Below are 16,564 nucleotides of genomic sequence, written 5' to 3' on the forward strand. Positions count from 1 at the left end.
TGGAATTAAATGTGGAATGGAATGTGGAATGAAACATGGAATGGAACGAGGATAGGAATGGAATGAAACGTGGAATGAAATGTGGAATGGAATGTGGAATGAAATGGAAAGGAATGTGAAATGGAAGGTGAAGTTTAACGGAAAGGAACGTGGAATGGAATGCAATGGAATGTGCATTGGAATGTCAAATGGAATGGAATGGAATGTGGAATGGAATGTGAAATAGAATGGAGTGGATTGTGGAATGAAATGTGAAATGGAAAGTACAGTAATGTGGAATGGAATGTGGAATGGAATGTGGAATGCAATGGAATGGAATGTGGAATGGAATGAAATGGAATGTGGAATATAATGGAATGGAATGGAATGGAATGGGAATTGAATAGAATGGAATGTGGAATGCAATGTAATGGAATGAAATGAGGAATGGAATGGAATGGAATATGGAATGCCATGCAATGGAATGAAATGAGGAATCGAAATTAATTGAATGTGGAATGGAATGGAATGGTATGGAATGTGAAATGGAATGGAATAGAACGTGGAATGGAACGTGGATTGGAATAAAATGGAATGATGATTGAAATGGAATAGAACGTGGAAAAGAATGTGGAATGATTGTTGAATGGAAAGTGGAATGGAATGAAATGGAACATTGAGTGGAATGGAATGGAATGTGGAATAGTACGGAATCGGAAGGAATGGAATGCGGAATGGAATGGAATAGAATATGGAATGCAATGGAATGGAGTGAAATGTGGAATTGAATGGAATGGAAAGTGGAATGGAATGGAATGGAATGAGGAATGGGAAGGAATGGAAGGTGGAATGGAATGAGGAATGGAATGTGGAATGGCATGTGAAATGGAATGTGGAATGCAATGGAATGGAATGTTGACTGTAAAGTAATGGAACATGTAATAGAATGGAATGGAATGCAATGTGGAATGGAATGGAAAGGAACGTGGAATTGAAAGCAGTGGAATTTGGAAGGGAATGGAATGGAACGTGGAATAGAATGTGGAATGGAATGTAATGCAACGTGAAATGCAATGTGGAAAGGAATGAGGAATGAAAAGTGGAATGGAACGTGTAATGGAATGGAAAGGAAGGTGAAATAGATTGGAATGGAACGTGGAATGTAATGTGGAATGGAATGCGGAATGGGAAGTGGAATGGAATGGAATGCAACTTGGAATGGGATGTGGTAGAATGTGGAATGGAATGGAATGGAATGTGGAATGGAATGGAATGGAAAGTGGAAGGGAATGTATTGGAATGTGGAATGGAATGGAATGAAACGTGGAATGGAACGTGGAATGGTACGTGGAATGGATTGTTTAATGGAATGGAATGGAATGTGGAATAGAATGCAATGGAATGTAATGAAACGTGGAATGGAATGTGGAATCGTACGTGGAATGGATTGTTTAATGGAATGGAATGGAATGTGGAATAGAATGGAACGGAATGGAATGTGGATTGGAATGTGGAATGGATCGAAGAATGGAATGGAATGGAATGAGCAACAGAATGGAAAGTAATGTGTACTGGAATGGTATGGATTGGAATGGAAAGTGAAACAGAATATGGAACGGAATGTGAAATGGAAAGTCGAATGGACTGTGGAACGGAATGAAATGGAACGTGGAATGGACAGGAATGGAACTTGGTATGGAATGGAATGGAAAGTTAAATGGAACGTGGAATGGATCAACGAATGGAAAGAGAAATGCAATGTGGAATGGAACGTGGAACGGAAAGTGGAATGGATCATGGAATGGAATGAGGAATGGAATGTGGAATGGAATGTGGAATGGAATGGAATGTTGTATGAAATGTGGAATGGAATGGAATGTGGAATGGAAAGTTTTATGAAATGTGGAATGGAATGGAATGTGGAATGGAATGTGGAATGGAATGCAATGGAATAAGAATGGAATGTGGAATGGAATGTGGAATTGAATGGAATGGAAGGTTGTATGAAACGTGGAATGGAATGGAATGTGGAATGGAATGCAATGGAATGAGAATGGAATGTGGAATGCAATGGAATGGAAAGTGGAATGGAATGTGGAATGCAATGGAATGGAATGTGGAATGGAACGTGGAATGGAACAAGGAATGGAACATAGAATGGGAAGTTCAATGGAATATGGAGTGGAAAGATGAATGGAATGCAACGAGTAATTGAACGTGGAAAGTAAGGGAATGGAATGTGGAATTGAACATAGAATGAAATGTGTAAAGGAATGTGGAATGGAACGTGGAATGGAATGTGGAATGGAATGTGGAAGGGAATGTGGAGGGAAACGGAATGGAATGGAATAGAATATGGAATGGAAAATGCAATGTATCGTAGAATTGAGTGTGGAATGGATCGCGGAATGGAACGTGAAATGGAATGTGGAATGTAATGTGGAATGGAATATGGAATGGAACGTGAAATTAAATGGAATGGAATGTTGAATGAAACGTGGAATGGAATGGAATGGAATGTGGAATGGAACGTGGAATGTAATGGAATCGAATGTGGAATGGAATCTGGAAAGGAAAGTGGAATAGAATGGAATGTGGAATGGAACGTGGAATGTAATGGAAAGGAATGTGGAATGGAAGGTGGAATTGAAACTGCAATGGAACGAGGAATGGAATGGAATGGAAAGTGGAATGGAACTTGGAAATAATGGAATGGAACTTGGATTGGAATGTGAAATGGAATGCGGAATGGAATCGATTGGAATGTGGAATGGAATGCGATGGAACGTGCAATGCAATGTGGAATGGAATATGAAATGGAACGTGGAATTGAAAGTGGAGTGAAATGGAATGGAACATGGAATGCATCGTGGAATGGAACGTGGAATGGAATGTGGAATGCAAAGGAATGGAATGTGGAATTAAATGGAATGGAATATGGAATGGAATTGAAGGGAGTGGAAAGTGGAATGTAATGGAATAGAATGGAATGGAAGGCGGAAAGTGATGGAAAGGGATGTGGAATGGAATGGAATGGAATGGAATGGAATGTGGAATGGAATGTAATGGAATGGAATGGAATGTGCAGTTGAATGGAATGGAATGAGGAAAGGAATGGATTGGAATGTGGAATGCAATGGAATGGAAATTGGAATGGAATGTGGAATGGAATGTGGAATGGATTGTGCAATGGAATGGAATGGAAAGTGGAATAGAATGGAGTGGAATGGAATGTGGAATGAAATTTAGAAAGGAATGTGGAATGGAATGGAATGGAATGTGGAATGAACTGGAATGGAATGTGTAATGGAATGGAATGGAATGGAAAGTGAAATAGAATGTGGAATGGAATGAGAAATGGAATGTGGAATTGAATGCGGAATGGAATGAAAAGGAACATTGAATGGAATGGAATGGAAAGTGGAATGGAATGGAATGGAACTTCGAATAGAATGTGGAATGGAATGGAAGGGAAAGTGGAATGAAATGTGGAGTGTAATAGAAAGGAATGTGGGACGGACTGGAATGGAATAAACGGAATGGAATGTGGAATGGAATGCGGAAGGGAATGAAAAGGAACGTTGAATGGAATGGAATGGAACTTCGAATAGAATGTGGAATGGAATGGAAGGGAAAGTGGAATGAAATGTGGAGTGTAATAGAAAGGAATGTGGAACGGAACGGAATGGAATATGGAATGGAATGTGGAATGGAATGGAATGGAATGTGGAATGGAATGTGCAATGGAATGTGGAATGGAAACTTTAATGGAATGGAATGGAATGTGGAAACGAACATGGAAAGAAATTGAATGGAACATTGAATCGAAAGTGGAATGGAATGTGGAATGGAATGTGGAATGGAATGGAATGGAATGTGGAATGGAATGTGGAACGCAGTGTGGAATGCAATGGAATGTGGAATGTGGAATGGAATGTGGCAGGAAATTTAGTGGAATGTGTAATGGAAAGTGGATTGCAATGTAGAATGCGTTGTGGAATGGAACGTGGAATGTAATGAAATGGAAAGTGGAATGGAAAGTGGAATGGAATTAAATGGAAAGTGGAAACGTATGTGGAATGCAACTTGTAATGGAATGGAATGTGGAATGGATAGTGAAATGCAATGGAATTGATCGTGGAATTTAAAGTCTAATGGAACGTGGAATGAAATGTGGAATTCAACATAGGATAGAATGTGGAATCAAGTGTGGAATGGAACGGAATGGAATATGGAAAGGAATGTGGAATTGAGTGTGGAATGGAACGTGGAATGGAATGGAATGGAATGAGGAATGGAACGTGGATTTGAATGGAATGGAATGGAATGGAAAGGAATGAGGAATGGAATGTGGAATGGAATGTGCAATGGAATGGAATGAAATGTGGAATGAAATGAGGATTGGAATGGAATGGAATGTGGAACGGAATGGAATGGAATGTGGAATGGAATTTAACGGACATTGGAATGGAACGTGGAATGGAATGTGGAATGGAGTGGAATTGAATGTGGAACAGAATGTGGAATTCAATCTAATGGAATGTGGCATGGAGTGTGGAGTGGAACGTGGAATGGAATGCGGAATGGACTGGAATGTGGAAGGGAGTGTGGAATGGAAAGGAATGGAATGTGGAATGGAATGCTCAATGGAATGTGGAGTGGAACATGTCGGAATGTGGAATGGAAAGTGGAATGGAAAGTGGAATGGAATGGAATGGAACGTGGAATGAATGGAGTGGAATAGAAAGTGGAATGGAATGAAATGGAATATGGAATGGAATGGAATGGAATGGAACGTGGAATGGAATGGAATGGAATGTGGAGTGGAACGTGGAATGGAATGTGGAACGGAACGTGGAATCGAAAGTGGAATGTATTGGAATGGAATGTGGAATGGAATGTGGAATTGAATGTGGAACAGAATGGGGTATTCAATCTAATTGAATGTGGCATGGAATGTGGAGTGGAACGTGGAATGGAATGGAGTGGAATGCGGAATGGAATACGGAATGGAATGGAATGCAATGTGGGATGGAATGTGGAATGGAATGCGGAATGGAATGGAATGTGTAATGGAGTGTGGAATGGAAAGGAATGGAATGCTCAATGGGATGTGGAATGGAATATATTGGAATGCGGATTGGAATGTGGAATGGAACGTTGAATGGAAAGGAATGGAATGTGGAATGGATTGTGGAATTTAATGTAGAATGGAAATTGGAATGGAATGGAATGGAATGTGGAATGGAATGTGGAATGGAATGTGGAAAGGAACGTGGAATGGAAGGTGAAATGGAATGGAATTGAATGTGGAATGGGGTGGGGAATGGAATGGAATGGAATGTGCAATTCAAATGCAATGGAATGAAAAGGAAAGTGGAATGGAATGGAACGTGGAATGTAATGTGGAATGTAACGGAATGGAATGGGAATGAAATGTGGAATGCAATGAAATGTAATTTGGAATGGAATGTGGAATGGAATGGAATGCAGTGAGGAATGGAATGTGCAAAGGAATGCGGAATGGAACATGCAATGGAAGATGGAATGGAATGGAATGGAATGTGGAATGGAATTTAATGGAATGTGGAATGGAATGGAATGTTTAAAAGGAATGGAAAGGAGAGTGGAATGGAATGTGCACTGGAATGGAACACTATGTGGAATGGAATGTCGAATGAAACGTGGAATGGAATGGAATTGAATGTGGAATGGAATGGAATGTGCAATGGAATGGAATGTTTCAATGGAATGGAATGGAATGTGGAATGGAATGTGTACTAGAATGGATCACTATGTGGAATGGAATGTGGAATGGAATGGAATGGAATGGAATGCGGACAGGAATTGAATGGAATGGAGTATACAGTGGAATGGAATGGAATGGAATGTGGAATGGAATGGGATGGAATTTGGAATGGAACGTGGAACAGTATGAAATGCGGAATGGAATGGAATGGAATATGGAATGGAACATAATGTGGAATGGAAAGGAATGGAATGTGGAATGGAATGTTGAATGCAATGGAATGGAATGTGTACTGCAATGGAAAGGAATGTGGAATGGAATTTAATGGTATGTGGAATGGAACGTTCCATTCCATTCCAAATTACACTACATTCATTTCCATTCGACATTCCATTCTATTCCATTCCACATGCCATTCAATTCCATTCCACATTACATTCCAAGTTCTACTCCACGTTGCATTCCACTTTCAATTCCCCATTGCATTCCACATTCCATTCCCTTCCATTCCACATTCCATTCTATTGCATTCCACTTTCCATTACAGGTTCCATTCCACATTACATTCCTCGTTTCATTCCGCATTCCATTCCACGTTCCATTTCTTTCCACTCCACATTCCATTCCATTGCCTTACACATTCCATTCCTTTCCATTCCATTCCATTGCACATTCCATTCCACATTCCATTCCCTTCCATTACAGATTCCATTCTATTCCATTCCACATTTCATTCCACGTTCCATTCCACATTCCATTCCACGTTCCATTCCAATACATTCCACATTCCTTTGCACATTGCATTCCATTCCAGACCATATTCCATTCCACATTCCATACATTCCATTTAAACATTCCATTCCATTCCATTCCATTCCATTCCACATTGCATTCCACATTCCATTCCATTTCACGCTGCATTCCACATTCCATTACACATTCCATTCCATTCCATCCCACATTCCATTCCACATTCCAATCCATTCCATTCCGCGTTCCATTCCACGTTCCATTCCACGTTCCATTCCACATTCCATTCCATTCCATTCCACATTGCATTCCACATTCCATTCCATATTCCATAGCATTCCATTGCACATTACATTCCACAATCTATTCCATTCAATTCCCCATTGAATTCTACGTTCCTTTCCACGTTCCATTCCACATTCCATTCCATTCCATTCCACATTGCATTCCACATTCCATTCCATATTCCATACCATTCCTTTGCACATTACATTCCACAATGTATTCCATTCAATTCCCCATTCAATTCCACGTTCCGTTCCACATTCCATTCCAATTCTTTCCATTGCATGCCACATTCCATTCCATTCAATTCAATTCTGTATTCCATTCCATTCCATTCCACATTCCACTCCATTCCATTCCAAATTCCAATCCATTCCATTCCACATTCCATTCCCTTCCATTTCACATTCCATTCCATTCGATTCCATTCGATATTCCATTCCATTCCACATTGCAATGCATTCCTTTCCGCATTCCATTCCCTTCCATTGCACTTTCCATTCCATTCCACATTCCATTCCATTCCATTCCACATTCCATTCCATTCCATTCCACATTCCTTTCCAGATTCCATTCCTTTCCTTTCCACATTCCATTCCATTCAATTCCACATTCCTTTCTACATTCTTTTCCATTCCATTCCACTTTGCATACCATTACATTCCACATTCCATTCTATTCCATTTTATTCCACTCCACATTGCATTCCATTCCATTCCATTCCCTTTCACATTCCATTCCATTCTATTTCATTCCACATTCCATTCCATTCCACATTGCATTCCATTCCATTCCACACTCCATCCCCTTCCATTCCACATTCCATTCCATTCCACATTCCATTCCATTACATTCCACATTCCACTCCATCTATTCCATGTTCCATTCCTAATTCCATTACACATTCCTTTCCATTCCATTCCTTGTGTCATTCCATTCTGTTCCACATTCCATTCCACTTACAATTCCATTATTTTCCACATTCCATTCCATATTCCATTTTGTTCCATTCCACATATCATTCCTTTACATTCTCTTCCAATCCACATTCCATTCAATTCCATTCCGCATTCCATTCACTTCCATTCCATTCCATTCCACTTTCCCATCCACATACCATTCCACATTACATTACATTCCATTCCACATTCCATTGCACATTCCATTCCATTTCATTCCACATTCCTTTCCATTTCATTCCACATTCCATACCATTCCAGTCCACATTCCATTCCATTCCAGTCAGGTCCACATTACATTCCATTCCTCATTCCACTCCATTGCATTCCACATTAAATTCCATTCCATCCCACATTCCATTCCATTTAATTTCATTTCAGTCCACATTCCACTCCATTCCATTACATTCCACATTCCTTTCCATTCCATTCCGCAATTCATTCCATTCCATTAAACTTCACATTTCATTCCATTACACTTTCCATTCCAAGTTCCATTCCACTTTATATTCCACGTTCCATTCCACGTTCCATTCCGCATTCCATTCTATTTCTTTCCTTTCCCCATTCCATTATATTCTATTCCATTCCGAATTTCTTTCCATTTCATTCCAGGTTCCTTTCTAGTTTCCATTCAATTCCATTCCACATTCCATTTCACATTCCATTCCATTCAATTCAAGTATACATTTGAAATTCCATTCCTTTCCATTCTACATTCCACTCCACATTCCATTCCATTCCATTCCAAATTCCATTCCATTCCATTCCTGTTCCGTTAGGCATTCCATTCCAATCCACATTCCATTCCATTCCATTCCCCATTCCATGCTGCATTCCATCCCATTCCATTCCAAATTCAATTCTATTCCACTTTCCATTCCACATTCCATTGTATATTCCATTCCATTCCATTCCACATTCCATTCCACTTTCCATTCCATTCCATTCCACATTCCATTCCACTTTCCATTCCATTCCTTCCAACATTCCATTCCATTCCATTCCATATACCATTCTATATTTCATTCCATTCCATTCCACATTCCATTCTACTTTCCATTCCTTTCCATACCACATTCCTTTCTACATTCCATTCCATTCCATTCCACATTCCATTGCATATTCCATTAAATTCCATTCAACATTCCATTCAATTCCATTCCACATTCCATTCCATTTCATTCTATATTCCTTTGTCTTCTATTACATTCCATTTCATTCCATTCCATTCCATTCCACATTCCATTCCATTCCATTCCATTCCATTCCACTCCGTTACATTGCATTCCATGCCATTCCACTATCCATTCCATTCCATTCCACATTCCATTCCACATTCCATTCCATTTCATTCCACATTCTATTCGACGTTCCATTCCATTCCATTGTGCATTCCATTACATTTCATCTTCCGTTCTATCCCATTCCACATTCCATTACACATTCCATTCCATTTCATTCCACATTCCATTCCATTCAATTTCACATTCCATTCCATTCCATTCTATTCCAAATTCCATTCCATTCCATTCAACATTCCATTCCATTCCATTCCATGTTCCATTACTTTCCATTCCAAATTGCATTGCAAATTCCACTAAATTATATTCCATTCCAAATTGCATTCAATTCCATTCCATTCCATTCCATTCCACATTCCAGTTCACATTCCATTCCACTCCATTCCACATTCCTTTGAACATTCAATTCCATTCCATTTGAAATTCCATTCCATTCCGTACCATTCCAAATTCCATTCCAATCGATTCAACATTCCATTCCATTCCAATCCATTCCACATTCCACTCCATTCCATTCCATTCGATTCCACATTCCACTACATTCGAATCCACCTTCCATTCCAATCCATTTCACATTACATTCCTCTTTCCATTCTATTCCTTTTCAAATTCCATTCCACATTCCATTGTATTCTATTCCACATTCCTTTCCATTCCAATCCATTCTATTCCATTCCATTTCATTCCACGTTCCAAGAATTCAATTCCAGACGGTTTTCCATTCCACATTCCATTCCATTCCACTCCACTTTCCATTCCTTTCCATTCCGTTCCATTCCATAACATTCCACATTCCATTGCCTTCCATTCCCTTCCACATTCCATTCCATACCATTCAATTCCACATACAGTTCCTTTGCATTCTATTCCACAATCCATGACATTCCATTGCACATTCCATTCCATTCCATTCTGCATTCCATTGCACATTCCATTCCATTCCACTCCACATTCCATTAAACTCCATTCCACATTCAAATCCATTCCATTCCAAATTCCTATCCATTCCATTCCATTTCATTCTGCATTGCATTCCATTCCATTCCACATTCCATTGCACATTCCATTCCATATTCCATTTCACATTCCATTCCATTCCAGTACACATTACTTATCATTCCATTCGACATTCCAATCTATTTCATTCGATTCCATTCAACATTCCATTTCACTTTCCATTCCCCGTTTCATTCCACATTCCATTCCATTCCATTACACATTCCATTCCGTTCAATTCCACATTCCATTCCATTCCAAACTCCATTTCATCTCATTCCATTCCATTCTACATTCCCTTACATATTCCAAAGCATTCCATTCCACTTTCTATTGCATTCCCCTTTCCATGCCATTCCATTCCATTCCATTCCACATTCCATTCCACATTCCTTTCTACTCCATTCCACATTCCATTCCATTCCTTTCCATTCCATTCCACACTCCATTCCACATTCCATTCCATGCCATTCCATTCGTTTCCACATTCCATTCCACATTCCATTCTATTCCATTCCACATTCCATTCCATTCCATTCCACATTCCTTTCCATTCCCTTCCATTCCATTGTGCATTCCATTCCATATTCGATTTAATTCCATTCCACATTCCATTCCATTCCATTGCACATTCCATTCCATTCCATTCCATTCCACATTCCATTCCATATTCCATTCCTTTCCATTGCACATTCCATTGCATACCATTCCACATTCAATTCCACATTCCATTCCATTCCACTTCACATTTGATTGCACATTCCATACCATTCCATTCTACATTCAAATCCACATTACATTCCACTCCATTCCAAATTCCATTCCACATTATATTCCACATTCCATTGCATTCCTTTCCACATTCAATTCCATTCAATTCCATACCACTCCATGGGACCTTCCATTCCACATTCAATTCCATTCCATTTCACATTCCATTCCACATGCCATTCCATTCCATTCCATTCCATTCCATTCCATTCCATTCCATTCCATTCCATTTTCCTTTCCATTCCATTCCATTCCACTTTCCCTTCCATTCCATTCCACTTTCCATTACACATTCAATTCCACGTTCCATTACACTTTCCATTCCACTTTCCCTTGCATTCCATTACACATTCCATTCCACATTCAATTTCATTCAATTCCACGTTTCATTCCATTCATTTCCAGCTTCCTTTCCATTCCATTCCATGTTCCATGCCTTTCCATTCCATGTTCCATTCCATTCCATTCCACGTTCCATTCCTCATTGCATTCCATTCCGCATTCCAAGGTATTCCATTCCATATTCCATTCTATTTCATTCCACTTTCCATTCGACATTCCATTCCATTTCCATTCCACATTGCATTCCATTCCATTCCATTCCACATTCCATTAATTTCCATTTCACATTCTATTTCATTCCATTCTACACTCAATTCCAATTCATTGCATTCTATTTCACATTCCATTAGATTTCATTCCACATCCCGTTCCTTTCCATTCCTCCTTCCATTCCATTCCATTCCAAATTCCATTACACATTCCATTCCACTACAAATTCCATTGCAATCCCCTTTCCATTCCATTCCAATCCACTTTCCATTCCACATTCCATTTCTTTCCATTCCACATTCCATTCCACATTCTGTTCCACATTCCATTCCACACTCCATTCCATTCGACTTTCGATTCCATTCCATTCCACATTCCATTCCACATTCAATTCCTTTCCATTCCACATTCCATTGCATTCCATTACACATTGAATTCCCATCCTTTCGACATTCCATTGCATTCCTTTCCATTCCACATATCATTCCATTCCAACCACATTCCATTCCTTTCCATTCGACATTCCATTCCACTTTCCATTCCATTCCATTTCACATAGAATATAGAAAGGAATTTGGAATGGAACGTGCAATGGAATGTAATTGAATGTGGAATGGAATGTGGAACGGAATGGAATGGGATGTGGAATGGAATGTGGAATAGAATGGAATGGAATGAGGAGTGGAATGGAAGAGAATGTGGAATGGAAAGAATAGAATGTGAAATTGAAAGTTGAATGGAATTGAATGTGTAATGGAATGAAATGGAATGTGGAATGGAATGGAAAGGAATGTGGAATGGAATGCGGACTGGAATGGAATGGAATTTGGAATGGAAAGTGCAATGGAATGGAAAGGAATTTGGAAAGGAATGGAATACAATGTGGAATGGAAAGGAATGGAATGTGGAATGGAATGTGGATTGGAATGGAGTGGAATGTGCAAAGGAAAGTGGAATGGAATGGAATGGAATGTGGAGGGGAAAGGATTGGAATGTGGCATGGAATTGAAATAATGTGCAATAGAACGTAATAGAATGTGGAATGGAATGTGGAGTTGAATGGAATGGAAAGTGGAATGGAATGTAAAGGAATGGGCAATGGAATGGAATAAAATGGAATGTGGAGTGATATGGCTTGGTACGTGGAATGAAATGTGGAATCAAATGGAATGGAATGGAATTGAATATGGAATGGAATGGAGTGGAACGGTATTTGCGATGGAATGAGGAATGGAATGGAATGGAATGGACTGGAATGTGGAATGGAAAGTGTAATGGAGTGGAATGAAAAGTGGAATGAAAATTGGAATGCAATGGAACGTGGAATGGAATGGAATGGAATGTGGAATGGAATGCAACGGAATAGAATGAAATGTAATAGAATGTGGAATGGACCACGGAATGGAATGTGGAATGGAATGGAATGAATTGTGGAATGTAATGGAATGGAACGTGCAATTTAAATGTATTGAATGTGTAATGCAATGGAATGGTATGGAAAGTGGAATGAAATGGAATGGAATGGAATGGAATGTGCAATGGAATGGATTGGAAGGTGGAAATGAAAAGAATAGAAAGTGAAATGGAATATTTTGGAATGTGAAGAGGATTGGAATGGAATGGAATGTGGAACGGAATGAAATGGAATAGAATGAAATGGAACGGAATGTGGAATGGAATGTGAGATAGAATGGAATGCAGTGCAATGTGGAATGGAAAGGAACGTCGAATGGAACGTGGAATGGAACGTGGAAAGAAATTGTAATGGAATGGAATGAAATGTGGAAAAGAATGTTGAATGGAATGTGGAATGGAATGGAATGGAATGGAGTGGAATTTAATGTGGAACAGAATGTGGAATGGAAAATATAATGAAACGTGGAATGGAATGTAATGGAATGTGGAATGGAACGTGAAATGGTACATGGAATGGAACGTGGAATGGAATGAGGAATGGAATGGAGAGGAATGTGGAATGGAATGTGAAATGCAATGTGGTATTGAATGGAATGGAATGTGGAATGGAACGTGGCACTGAATGGAATGGAACGTGGAATAGAACATGGAATGGAATGGAATGAAACGTGGAGTGGAACATGGTATGTAACGTGGAATGGAAGGTGGAATGGAATGTGGAATGAAATGGGAAATGGAAGGGAATGTAATGTGGAATGGAATGTGGAAAGTAATGTGGAATAGATTGGAATGGAATGTGGAATGGAATGAGAAATGGAATGTGGAATGCAATGTGGAATGGAATGTGGAATGGAGTTTGAAATGGAATGGAATGTGGAATGGAATGTTGAAAGGAATGTGGAATAGAATGGAATGGAATGTGGAATGGAATGTAGTGGGTTGTGGAAAACAATGTGGAATGGAATTTATTGGAATGTGGAATGGAATTGGGAATGGAATGTGGAAAGGAATGTGGAATGGAATGGAATGGAATGTGCAATGTAATGTGGAATGAAGTGTGGATTGGAATGTGAAATGCAACGGAATGGAATGTGGAATGGAATGTGGAATTTACGGAATGGAATGTGGATTGGAATGTGGAACGGAATGTAGTATGGGACCTGAAATGGAATGGAATTGACTGTGGAATTGAAGGTGGAATGAAATGCAATGGGACGTGGAATGGAACGTGGAATGGTAATGAATGGAACGTTAAATGGAATGTGAAATGGAATGTGGAAAGTTATGGAATGGAATGTGGACTGGAATGTGAAGTGGAATGTGAAAAGGAATGTGAAATGGAATGGAATGGAATGTGGAATGGAATGTGAAGTGGAATGTGAAAAGGAATGTGGAATGGAATGGAATGGAATGTGGAATGGAAAGGAATGGAACGTGGAATGGGATGTGGAACGGAATGTGGAACTCAATGTGGAATGGAATTTGTAAAGGAATGTGGAATGGAACGGAAGGGAATGTGAAATGTAAAGGAATGGAATGTGGAATGGAATGTGGAATAAAACGGAATGTGGAATGCAATGTGGAAAGGAATGTGGAATGGTATGGAAGGGAATGTGAAATGGACGGTGGAATAGATTGTGGAATGGAATGCGAAATGGAAAGGGAAATGGAATGCGGAATGGAATGTGGAAAAGAATGTGGAATGGAACGGAATGGAATATGGAATGGAATGTGGAATTGAATGTGGAACGGAATGTGGAACATTATGTGGAATGGAATGTGGAAAGGAATGTGGAATGGAACGGAAGGGAATGTGAACTGTAAAGGAAAGGAATACGGAATTGATTGTCTAATGGAATGTAAAATGTAATGCAATGGAATGTGGAATTGAACGTGGAATGGAATGGAATGGAAAGTGGAAAGGAATGTGGGATGGAATGTGGAATGGATTGTGGTATGGATTGTAGAAAGGAATGTGGAACGGAATGGAGTGGAATGTGGAATGGAAAGTGAAATGGAGTGGAATAAAATGTGAAATGGAATGTGGATTGGAATTTGGAATGGAAAGTGGAATGCAACGTAGAATGGAAAGTGGAATGGAATGAAATTGAACGTGTAATGGAATGTGAAATGGAAAGGAATGGAATGTGGAATGGAACAGAATGGAATGGAATGGAATGTGGAATGGAATGGAATGGAATGTGCAATGGAATGTGGAAAGGAAAGTGGAATAGAATGGAATGGAATGTATAATGGAAGGTGGAATGGAATTGAATCGACCTTGGAATGGAATGTACAATGGAAAGTGGAATGGAATTCAATGTAATGAGGAATGGAATTTAAAGTGGAATGGAATGGAAGGGAAAGTGAAATGGAATGTGGAGTGGAATGGAATAGAATGGGGAATTTAATTGAAGGGAATGTGAAATGGAATGTGGAACGTAATGTGAAATGGAATGTGGAATGGAGTGGAATGAAACGTGGAATGGAGTGTTGAACGGAATGTGGAATAGAATGCGCAATGGAATGTGGAAAAGATTGTGGAATGGAATGGAAGGGAATGTGAAATGCAATGTGGAATGGAATGGAAGGGAACGTTGAAGGGAAGGGAAAGGAATGTGGAATGCAACGGAGTGGAATGTGAAATGGAATGTAGAATTGAATGTGTAATGGAATGTAAAATGTAATGCAGTGTAATGTGGAATTGAATGTGGAATGGAATGGAATGGAATGTGGAACGGAATGTGGGTTGGAATGTGGAATGGATTGTGGTATGAAATGTAGAAAGGAATGTGGAACGGAATGGAGTGGAATGTGGAATGGAATGTGAAATGGAGTGGAATAGAATGTGAAATGGAATGTGGATTGGAATTTAGAATAGAAAGTGGAATGCAACTTGGAATGGAAAGTGGAATGGAATGGAATGGAAAGTGTAATGGAATGTGAAATGGAAAGGAATGGAATGTGGAATGGAATGGAATGGAATGTGGAATGGAAAGGTATGGAATGTGCAATGGAATGTGGAAAGGAAAGTTGAATGGAATGGATAGGAATCTGTAATGGAGGGTGGAATGGAAAGAAATCGAACTTGGAATGGAACGTACAATGGAAAGTGGAATGGAATGGTATGTAATGAGGATTGGAATTAAATGTTGAATGGCATGGAAGGGAAGGTGGAATGGAATGTGGATTGGAATGGAATGAAATGTGTAATGGAATGACATGGAATGTGAAAAGGAATGTGGAATGGAGTGGTATAGAACGTGGAATGGAATGTTGAACGTAATGTGGAATAGAATGTGCAATGGAATGTGGAAAAGAATGTGGAATGGAATGGAAGGGAATGTGAAATGCAATGTGGAATGGAATGGAAGGGAACGTTGAAAGGAAGGGAATGGAATGTGGAATGGAATGTGGAAGAGAATGTGGAATTGAATGTGAAATTAAATGTGGAAAGGAATCTGGAATGTAACGGAATGGAATGTGAAATGGAATGGAATGGAATTTTTTATTGAATGTGGAATGAAATGAAATGGAATGTGGATTGGAAGGAGGAAAGGAATGTGGAATGGAACGGAATGGAATGTGGAATGGGATGTGGAATGGAATGTGGAATGGAATGTGGAATAGAATGTGGAATGGAATGCGGAATGGAAAGTCGAAAGGAATGTGGAATGGAACGGAATGGAATGTGAAATGGAATGTGGAATGGAGAGTGGAATGGAATGTGGACTGGAGGGTGAAACGTAATGTGGAATGGAACTGAATGGATCGTGCAATGGAATGTGGAATAGAAAGTGGAA

This window comes from Pongo abelii, chromosome 12 (genome assembly GCF_028885655.2).
Source record: "Pongo abelii isolate AG06213 chromosome 12, NHGRI_mPonAbe1-v2.0_pri, whole genome shotgun sequence".
NCBI classification, from domain to species: Eukaryota; Metazoa; Chordata; class Mammalia; order Primates; family Hominidae; genus Pongo; species Pongo abelii.